Here is an 11610-nt window from a genome sequence, read left to right as displayed (position 1 = left end):
GCATATCCCTGAGATATTATTTGAACATCATTACTCGTTCGAAAATGTCTCAACGAGATATCTTTTGCACATTCAAAGTCTCTGTGAGATATNTTCAAGACATCTTAAATACATCATTGTGCCGTCTGGGATGTATGTGCCAACAGAGTTGTTGCGTTTTTTGTCTCTATGTGCTAACAGTTTTGGCAGCACCAAAGCATGTTTCCGTACTGTAGCGATTCTGCACACAGTTTCTGTTGCCAAGGTCTGCGCAGTCAGAAATTGTTTGCTGGGTAGTCAAACAAATACAGTATGAAAATAATAGTACACTAACAAGCCAGAATATAATAAAGAAAATTAATCCAGACAAATGTTGTATTGAATTATATAAGAATAACACAGGTAATCGATAAAAATGATAATTAATTTTATTTTCAATATTTTTCAGTATATTTTTTTATTATCTTTATTTTTAGTAAATAATTGTATATTAGTTTCATTACATAGTTATAAACTTACTTGTAAAATGTTAAATTTAATTTTAATCAATGAATGAATATAAGGCTTTACGAGCCGTTCTCAAGGTGTTTGAGCGAGAACTTATACATGTATATATATATAAGTATACACATGTAACGAATTCACTTGTAAATTTTTACAAGTGAGTTTTTTGAATATTTTAATTTTAATATTTTTGATTTTTGTTAGTAGGACATAATTTTACTCAGACTAATGTCAAAGAAAAAAATGCACTCAGCTTTGAAACTTTCAAACCTGATTCTATAAATACTTAACAGTATTAACTATTATATTTAATTTTGTAATGTAAATTTGTATGTAGTATAAATTATATATATTTTGTTTTGAATAAAATATATGTTTTTATTTATAACATACTTTTAAACTTTTAGCATCAACAGATTTTCAACAATATATTGTACGAAAATTGTTAGACATGGATTTTAAAATTTCAATAATACATGAAGAACAAAAAAATATGAACACTAAATTAGATACTATACAAAATCAAATACAAACTTTTGTAATAGATGATAGAGTAGAAAAGAAAGTTGTTGAATCANATTACATGGAACTCTTTCCATTAAAAGATTTAGAAGAGCTAGAAAAATTCTACATAAAATGTATTGAAAAATCATGTTGGTCAAATTAGTCAATTGATCAGGGTGATTGGTCGATTCCGCGAGACCTGCTATCTGCGTCTCGCGTCTGCGTCTTAAGCTTGTTCTACATTGATCGCAAGCGCAAACGCAAGGAACAGTTCTGGTAGAATTGACTAATTATATTGATCAAATCAGCCAATTGACCAACGTGATTGGTCAATTCTACGAGATCTATACCTTGCGTTTGCGCTTGCGATCAATGTAGAACGGGCTTTATAGAGATAGGTCTTAACAGTTGAGAACTGCAATATCCATGTAAATGGCGTTTGCATAGCTGCTTGTGATTCAGTTTGATTTCTATATATTCTGAAAATATGTATACAAAGGCCTGAGCACAATAGAGAAAATATTAGGAACTTAGGAATAGAAATTAAAAACAGAAGTTAAATGCACAATGCGAAAAAATAAAATATAACATAACTATATATAAATATATCCAGCAAACAATTTGGTTGTGGGATGTTGTGGATTTGTCAAAAATCGCCGGCGGAATTTAATGCCAAAACCATATCCATCTGTGTCCTCATTAGGATATGGTTTGGCGATGAAATCTGTCCTACATGTAAATATGCCAAAACAAGACCAAAATCGTAACAAATCACTAGCAAAGCGAAGCCAAAGTGAGGCACCAAATCTACAAAAGGTTTGGTCATCGTCTGTTGGCGCCAAAATATCGCCAAATACAGAACATATCTGTTATCAAAACTGTCAGAACATTAGCAAATACAGAGCAGATCTGTCGTCAGAAACGTCGACAGATTGCTATCAAACGCAGATCAGATCTGTAGAATAGATTCCACTTGGAAGTGGAATACTTACTAAAAAAAAAAAGAAACCCAATAGCATATTGCCTTGTCGGAGAGGAATTAATTCGAGATTTCACCAGAATTAATTTCTGGAAGCCTGATTCAGCTCGCCGATCAACCGATGAACTCCATTGAAAGAGACCGAATCTGAAAAAATCCTAAACGTGATAGCGGGATTTGAACTTGAGATCTCCATATTCAGGCATGCAGCCCCTGCACTCAGTCCGCAAGACCACTTGTGTTTCTCACTAACATATAATTATTTTTATCTATTTATTCTCAAATTATCCTACACATTTCATTTATTATTGATGTAAATTATTATTTTATTAAAAATCTAGAAGTACAATGTACCTGCAACAAAAAATAAAAATATTTTTGTTATTATTATTAAATATAATTTAAAATACATTTTTACAACGCAAACAAATTTTTTGTTGATATAAACTGATTCCACCGCCCTCACATTTTTGAGACCTGAATATTAATAAAATAAATGTTAATTATGTATGTCATTAATATTAATTATGTACAATTAATTTTAATTATGTATATTAACAAAATCGTACAGTAATAAATATAAATTCACATTAGAGATAAAAGATAGCACTTTAATGTGGTGTAAGTAACATTGTAAAAAAAAATTTAGTTTGGCCGCAAAATGATAAATATAGCCAAAACAGCCAATTTTGATACATTTCCTTACAATGTTGATACATTTCCTTAGAAAAAGAACTACTGGCAGTAATATAATGCAGCAGTGATACGAAAAAATTACTGGCATTTTGTGTAATTGCCAGTAATATTCTCAGTAATTTCTGTAATACCTAATAATATTCCTATGTCATTGTCAGTAATATTTATATTACTAACTTTATTTATATATAATCGGCAGTAGTTCTTTTTCGTAAGAATTAATCTCAAATTTCTCGAAAATTTGACGTGCTAAGTCAATTTCGTCGCCGGATTCGTTTTTGGTGATCAAGAATCTATTAGGAAACACGTTCCCTAATAGGCAAATTGTGAAAATATTGCACAAAAATAACATCATGACTAACGACGATTTTGCAATGATTGCACTAAAATGATTCGTCATAACGCAACAGTTTTGTTGAAATAAAATTTTGTAAATACTATTTGTCAAAAATTGCGAAAAAGTCGAAAGAGAGAAAAGAAAATCATTATTTTCTTAAGTACATACATGAATTAAGTTGATTTTTTTATATGCAATTATATTTCTCTCCTCTCTCTACATATTTTAAACATCACATAGCTGAAATTTTTTTCTCAATTATTGGACAATTTCTTTTTGAAATTAATTTTGCAAGTATAGTGCTAAGATGATTCACCATATCGTTATTCTTTTACCGAAATAGTATTTGGAAACTAATTTGCACACAACTACAAATATTTTATAAAATATCAATGTTTTTACATCTATTTCCTAAAATATATCTGTATAATTGCAAATTACAATTTTAGTGCAAGATTTCGTCACATAATTTTGTAAATGGTTTCCTATCAGGGTTGTTTATTCAGGTTTTTGATTGACAATTGCATTTTTCTTCCAGACTGGAAATTCCAGCACTGTTCTCTAAGTATATTTTAAATTAAGTATATTTGATCAATATTTAATAAAAATCTAATGAAAAATCTTCCTACTGATTTATAAGAAAAGAACTGCTTATAAGAAAAACTGCTCTCTAAAGTATAGTTTATCAATAATGCATCTGCAGGAATTTAAAACTACAATGCATTAAATTGCGTTTAGTCAATTTGTCATCAGCGCGGTTGACAAGTCTGCTTACTGTTTGTTGTCAATCTGTCGTGCAAACGTCGGAAGCTATTGTATATTGGTATGTCAATTGATGACCAGTTGCAACTGTCAAAGACTGCTTAATGTCTGCTAACAATTTGTCATCGACATGGGTGACAGATACGACCGCAAATAATCGCCATTTTGTTGCGTGGATGTCAAACAGATAGTGTTGTAGTCTTGCGTGCAAACAGTTTACACGAATTCACGAACAGATCTGCTTGGCGTTTGCTAGCAATCTGTCGTCAATGCATTCAACAGATCGACCCTATTGCAGTCACTTTTCTGTCGTAAACAAATGCTGCTATGGTTTTGCGGACTGTTCGGTTACGGTATTCCTCAAAGCAGAACTGCTTGTTATCAATCGTTTATTTGTCGTCAACTTCATCGACATTTATGTATTTGCTATTGATACAAACTCTCATGTATATTGCCGACAAAGTTTGTTGCGTCTTTTGTCTTCGTGTGCTAACAGTTTTAACAGCACCAAAACTTGTTTCCCTTTTGTAGCGTTTCAGGAAACAGTTTCTGTTTGCCAAGTCTGCGCAATTAAAAATTGTTTGCGGGGTTTTAAAACTAGTAAATTTTTGTATGATATGTCGAATATCTTTTTCAGTAATATTACTCAAACGTATGTATCACTCTGCATTGTACTGTTTAAATAATTATTAATGAAAAATATAACATTTATAAAATTTTATATAGACATATATGTGTGTATGTATATGTATACAGGCTGTCCGACAATTACTTTAACGCACGTCAGTGAACCACACGTCTGGTGTGCGTGAGCGCTCCGCGCGCCTCACTGACGTGAGTTCGGCTAAAGGTCGGCGCTGATTGGCTTGATTTATTCAATAATTATTCCTTTATTATATGTAATAGAAAAAAATGGTTCGGGACTTTTCGACTTAGTTTTACTTCTTCTATCTGCCTACGAGAGATGTTAAAGTAATTGTCGGACACTCTGTATATGTATGTATATTTTTATGAGTGTGTATATATATGTGTATGCATATATATGTATATGTGTATGTATATGTAAATTTCACATATTAAAATGTTCTTAAAGTTAATTTATTATGCATATAGTTTTTACAATGTGAGTACAATTGTGTGTAGGATTGGTAAGATAATAAATTTGTCGTGGTACGGAATTTTATAAGCTTTGGCGCAAATATTTTGACAAAACTATGATTCTATATATTTGTTTTGCCTTACTGTAACTATTTCTAAATAGTGATTCCTAAATGTGGTTCGCATGATATAAGAAACAAATTTGTATTATATATAAGGTTTTGTTCCTATAATATATAAATTTATTATCTTGACTTTTAGCGATATTAAGGACGCAGACGATAGTATTATCCTTTAATATAACGCAGTTATTTTTATTATTGTTTAAATAAAATAAAACAATTTAAATAAAAGAAATCTAAAAAAATACAATGTTTTATATTCTTCTATATATGTAATCATGTTCATGACTCAATGGACCATTTTTATGATTTCTCTCAAGAAATCTTTTGTTACGCACTTCGGAGCAGTTAATACAAAAATTTAATTTATAAAGACTTAAAAAAGACAAAAATTTAACTCACGAAGTCTTTGATCAATCTGTTTTGAAGTGGTTTATCTCTTTTTCGGATTAATTTTTTTCTTTTTTATTAAGTTATCATTGTAGTTTTAGTAAGAACGGCTCCAAGTTTTTAAATTATTTCTAAGGTGGAAAATATAGGCCGATTGGAGTTTAAACACGGTTGTTAGTGTGAGAGATAGTTATGAATTTATTATTAAAATGTTACAGACGTTTCGACTACCATTTCTGATTTCAAAATTTAGTGTATAGATATATTGAAAAGAACCAGAACTACGGTCAAAACGTCTGTATCATTTTGATAATAAATTCATAACTTTCTGACACATTAACAACCGTGTTTCAACTCCAATCGGCCTACATTTTCCACTTTAGAAATAATATTAAATTAATCTATAATCTTACAATATTACAGTAATATTCTTGATAAATCACCACAAAATTACTATGATATATCATCGTAATATTAGGTGCGCAACTAAGTTCCCGCTGTTTGTCAATAAATGGTTCCAGCAGTAAGCGCTGGTCGATTTTGACATATCTAAAACGTCACGAGCCAAGCTTAGACATATGGTAAACAAACCGCTTTGACACGTTAGTGATTTTGTTTTGGCGTCATATACTTTTGGTTGTGTAAAACTGTCTGATTTTGTACCAAATAATCGTCATTTGCGGGAAATGTAGATTTTCTTATTTCATTCGAAAAAAACGGCGGCTGAAGCGCATCGAGAGCTCCAAAAAGTTTACGGAGATGCTGCTCTAAGTGAAACAACGTGCCGTGATTGGTTCCGTCGCTTCAAAGACGGTGATTTCGATGTTGACGACCGTCCGCGTAAAGGAAGGCCAAAAACATTCGAAGACGCTGAATTGGATCATTGCTCGATGAGGATCCATGCCAAACGCAAGAACAGCTTGCTTCAACATTAGGAGTTACCCGCCAAGCCATTTCCAAGCGATTGCATGCGTTGGGAATGATTCAAAAGCAAGGAACTTGGGTTAGAGGCACGAAAAAGTGATTCTACTGCATAACAACGCTCGGCCTCATGTTGCCAAACCCGTTAAAACCTACGTGGAAACGCTCAAATAGGAAGTCCTATCCCACCCGCCATATTCCCCAGATATTGCGTCGTCCGATTATTACTTGTTCCGTTCGATGGCACATGGTCTGATCAGCAGTTCCGCTTATATGAAGACATCAAAAAATGGCTTGATTCGTGGATAGCCTCAAAAGACAAACACTTTTACCGTAACGGTATTCGAGCTCTGCCAGAAAGATGGGAAAAAGTTGTAGCTACCGATGGGAAATACTTTGAATGATTCATTTGTAACCATTTTTTCACAATAAAATTGTGTTACGTCCTGGTCCCTGGAAACGGTCGGGCATGAGCGGAGCGTAACACTAGTCGAATTTTTTTCTTATCTCTTGACACGCACACTTGGAGAAACTGTCGCGTGTGCGTGCGAGAGTCGAGCGATCTTTCGGGTCCGGCGGACGGGTCAACGGTCGTCTGCCGCTCTTACTCCGTCGCTCTTTGGACTTCGCTCGTGTGTCTCTTTTTAAGGCCTGAGACGCAAATCTCAATTGCCTGGGACGAGACTGTGCGATCTGTTTAAAAGGTGCGGGATGGTGGGCAGGAGGTCAATTAATAATGTTTAGACAATATTTATGCTCGAATGTATATATTTGTTCGTCATAATTTTATGTGTAGTTATTGACATATGTGTAGTTATTTACATATTTCAGGTGTAGGATTTTATTTACAGATGACTCGTAGTTTTTGATGATTCAGATTTCCATAGTGTATACATTTTTAATTTGTTTGTATTGCGAACTCAGTCCAGTTCGACTTCTATAATTTCAGTTATTTTGCAAGAAGTAGGGGGAAAAAGTTTGTAAAAATCTCTCACAGGGACTAACCTGTGTTCTGAAAGGAGGAGGATTTTGACCGTGAGGAGGGCATCTGGTGGGTAGGTTGAGATTATTCGGTGGAGTTCAGGGGGATCGAGATTTTCGGGATCGACTATATACGCGGTGGAGGTAGGGGAGGTAATTTTATAAGCAGAAGCGAGTGCTAGGAAATGGAGAGGACGGGGGAAGGTGCGCGGACGAGAGGGGTCAGCGGGGCACTCGCCTAAATATTCTAGTTCGGGCGAGGATGGTGGCGAAGAGCGGAGTGGAAAAGAGCGCGGGAGAGGCGACTGAGTTCGCAATTCTGGTGGTGTGTCGGTGTGGCTATTGCTATTGGTGTTTTCGCTACTTCCTAGCGGGGTGTCTCGTACGGTGAGGGGAGTCTCGGCTGGTGTTAGTTGTCGTGCCTCAGCCTGTTTCCGGGCCCGTTTTGCGGCTCTTCGCCGATAGCTCTTGAGTGCGTTTCTCGACGTCCACCGTTTTTCGGGAACGGGCGAGTCCACTTAAAATTCGCGATTGTAAGTTTCTAGTAGCACGGGTTTTAGAGATCGGTTGCTGCCGAAGTTTATTCACTGTTTCTTTCCCGCGATTTTATGTTCGCGGGCGCGCGCTGAGAGTTGCTTGACGATTCTTGCGAATCGTTTGCAACCCGTATCAGCATTAGCTCGTCTAAAGAACCGAGAGCGCGCGCTGAGAGTTGCTTGACGATTCTTGCGAATCGTTTGCAACCCGTATCAGCGTTAGCTCGTTTAAAGAAGCGAGAGCGCGCGTTGAGAGTTGCTTGACGATTCTTGCGAATCGTTTGCAACCCGTATCAGCGTTAGCTCGTTTAAAGAAGCGAGAGCACGCGCTGAGAGTTGCTTGACGATTCTTGCGAATCGTTTGCAACCCGTATCAGCGTTAGCTCGTTTAAAGAAGCGAGAGCGCGCGCTGAGAGTTGCTTGACGATTCTTGCGAATCGTTTGCAACCCGTATCAGTGTTAGCTCGTCTAAAGAACCGAAAGCGCGCGCTGAGAGTTGCTTGACGATTCCTGCGAATCGTTTGCAACCCGTATCAGCGTTAGCTCGTTTAAGACAAGGGGAGCAACCGTTTTCGTAACTACCTTAAAATTTTGACAACTAGCAAAGAATCTTTCTGATCGCGGCGTGAGGCACAAGTATTTGCGACTTAATACTAGCACTTACTACTTATCGTCGGTTGTACTGGGCGGCAGCAACGTGGTAGCAACAGAGAGGCGGCGGCAGCGGTCTCGAGCGAGCTCCAACAGGATCCACACAACACAACACAATTGTTCTTTCGATCACTGGTTTTGCCAACACTTTACTTGCTCGCGTACTGATCGGGACCGCGCTTTGGAAGATTTCGTTTTTTACTGACTCAAAGAGCCCTGCGGGGGCTCTTTTTATACCCGCGGCTCGGGAAACGCGGGATCACCCGATTTCTCGTTATCCGTCGGATTTCCCTTGATTTTATATTCCCGGGATGTATGTTTCCGTTTAAGATTAAAAAACGAAAATTTATCGAGAAAGAAAAACATAAATTTTCCAAAAACTCTGTGTTTCTTGATTCTATCGAGAATTGATATCCGATCTCGCGCCAGTACCGCACGGCAGCGTTCCCGTGATATCATATCTCGTTGTTGTCACGTCGCGAGGAGGAAGTGGAGTCCACGGGACGTAACAATTGCATTTTCAAAAAAAAACAGCGAGAACTTAGTTGCGCACCTAATATTACTGAGATGTAATTCGGCGGACATTTTAATATTACTGTGATATTACAGTAATATTACTATAATATTTCTACTATATTAGAGTGTAATATTGCAATCGAAAGCCAATATTACTGTGATATTGCAATAATATTACGTGCTATGTGGAATGTTATGGACGTTCTTTTATAATTGATAGACAGTCATAGATATGCAGTAAACATCCCACATAGCACATAATATTACTGCAATATCACAGTAATATCGTTTTTCCAATGCAATATTGCACTCTAATATAGTAGAAATAGTACCGTAATATTAATGTACTATAACAGTAATATTAAAATGTCCGCCAAAATGCATCACAGTAATATTACGATGATATATGTAAAAAAATCAATGGCACATCGCCTTGTGAAAGGGAGATTGACTCAAAATTTCGAATTCATCTTTGGAGGCATGATTCAGTTTGTTGATCAACTAATTAACTCAAAGAAAGATATCGGGCCTGGAAAAAATCTTAAGATGATGGTGGGGGATTTGAACTCGAGACCTCCATATTCGCAGCCCCTGCACTCAGTCCGCGAGACCACTTGTGTTTCTTACTAACATATAATTTTTTTTATCTATTTATTCTCAAGCTATCTTACATGTTTCATTGAAATCGTGAGTATATTTTAAACGGTGGTCAGTAATCACTGAGTGTTGCGACAAATCCTAACAAATATGCTTTTTATGCTCATCTATCCGCGAAAGTAACAATCTCTTTGTTTGCCCGACGTATGAGGCTTAACAATTCTTACACTTTATGCAGTAAACCACATTTGATCTAGAAAGAGTAGGCAACGGATCTTTGTGCACTTTTACAAATCGAGATAAATTACTGAAATTAACAAACGCCAACTTTGCGTCAGTCTTAGACTTAACATAATCATAGCCACACACGCCGAGATCGAGCGCACATAAGGAACCGTGAAAAAAACATCACCCTTATCTCGACTCTCAAGGACACGCCTCAACCGCTTCTCCAATCCAACAGATCCATTAATTAAACTCCTCAAATGACCCCTGATCACCTAAAAAATCAGATAAAAAGAATAGCCGTCTAAAAGAATGTTACTAATAAAATTAAAATTTTAGATGAGCATAAAAAGCATATTTGTCGGGATTCGTCGCAACACTCGGTGATTACTGACCACCGTTTAAAATATACTCACGATTTCGACTGGGAAAATGTTACCGTGTTAGACAAAGAACACTCTTACTCAAAGCGTTTGATATCTGAGATGCTTTATATTAAAAAACAAACGATGGGTCTCAATTTACAGAGCGATACTGAGTTGCTTGATAAGACATATTTGCCTTTTATCGACCGGTTTAAGAGACTTTAATTCTGAGTGATCGGTTTTAATATTGTTAACAGATGTCTCTGTCTGTGTGTACTGAGTTTGGTTTGAAATTTTTTACCGTTTTGTGAGCATTTGACTTTCAGCATGGAAGAGTGGCAGTCGTTTTAATTTTATTAATTTACTAATTTTAGACTGCGTTCGACATATAAAAGTTTTTTGACATCTAACGTATTAACAACTTTGTAAGTTATTGTAACTTGTTGTTTTTTGTAATCTTTAATTTTTTATACATTTGTATTTTATTGCTGGTGGTTTTGTACAGGCATTGTCTGAAGATAATCCAAACTTAGAATCAAAACGTAACGATTTAAATATTTAAAAAATAAACTCCTAATTTTCACACACTAACATCCGTGTTCAGGCTCTTATTGGCCCTTTGTCCTTACTTTTATAATATGTATACATTATATGTATAAAGTTATTTATGCGTAAAAAAGATATATTAAGATATTAAAACGATATGGTAAATACACTTTTTATAATTTACTAAGTTCTCAAAAATAATAATGGATTTTATGTGAACTATCTATTACACGTCTGTGTCATTCAGTATAGAGATAAATGTTGCACGGAGCTATATAAATATTTTTTATGCGATAATAAATGGTCAGTTATTTAAATAATAAAAAGCAAAAAAATAAAATATATAAAAATAAAAAAAATAAATATATTTATTTATAAGAATTCATTAAGGCTTTGAAAAAAAAAAATAAACATCTATTACATATCTGTACGTCTAATGGATGTCCATATTGGATTTCATATGGATATCTATAGTGGCTTTATTATGGATATGCATCCGTCATCTATCACGGAGATGGAGCTGTGGATGTTGCATGGATCTCTAATGGACATCATGTTCTGTGTGGGATGTTACATAAAATGCTACCAAAGGATAACCAAATGCCTAAAACAGTATTTAAAATGTTTGAATATGTTAAAAATTTAGCTCCCTCGTGTCTTATTAGAAAACATTTTTATTGTAGAGAATGTTTACAATATAACAATATTGATGAAGAACCTGAACAATGTTTAGTGTGTAATTCTACCAAGAAAGATTATTTTTTCTTTTTTGAAATTGATATGTATAAAACTCAAATGAAAGATATGTTTAAAATTAGAAAACTTGCTGAAAAGTTAAAAACAGCTCCATTATTACGTAATGATAATATAATAGCGAATATAACAGATGGTTCGGAATATA

The sequence above is a fragment of the Pseudomyrmex gracilis genome, unplaced genomic scaffold, assembly GCF_002006095.1.
Source record: "Pseudomyrmex gracilis isolate BER0280 unplaced genomic scaffold, ASM200609v1 scaffold_630, whole genome shotgun sequence".
In the NCBI taxonomy this organism is placed as follows: Eukaryota; Metazoa; Arthropoda; class Insecta; order Hymenoptera; family Formicidae; genus Pseudomyrmex; species Pseudomyrmex gracilis.
The sequence above is the reverse complement of the archived record's forward strand: the minus strand, read 5'-3'. Positions refer to the sequence as shown.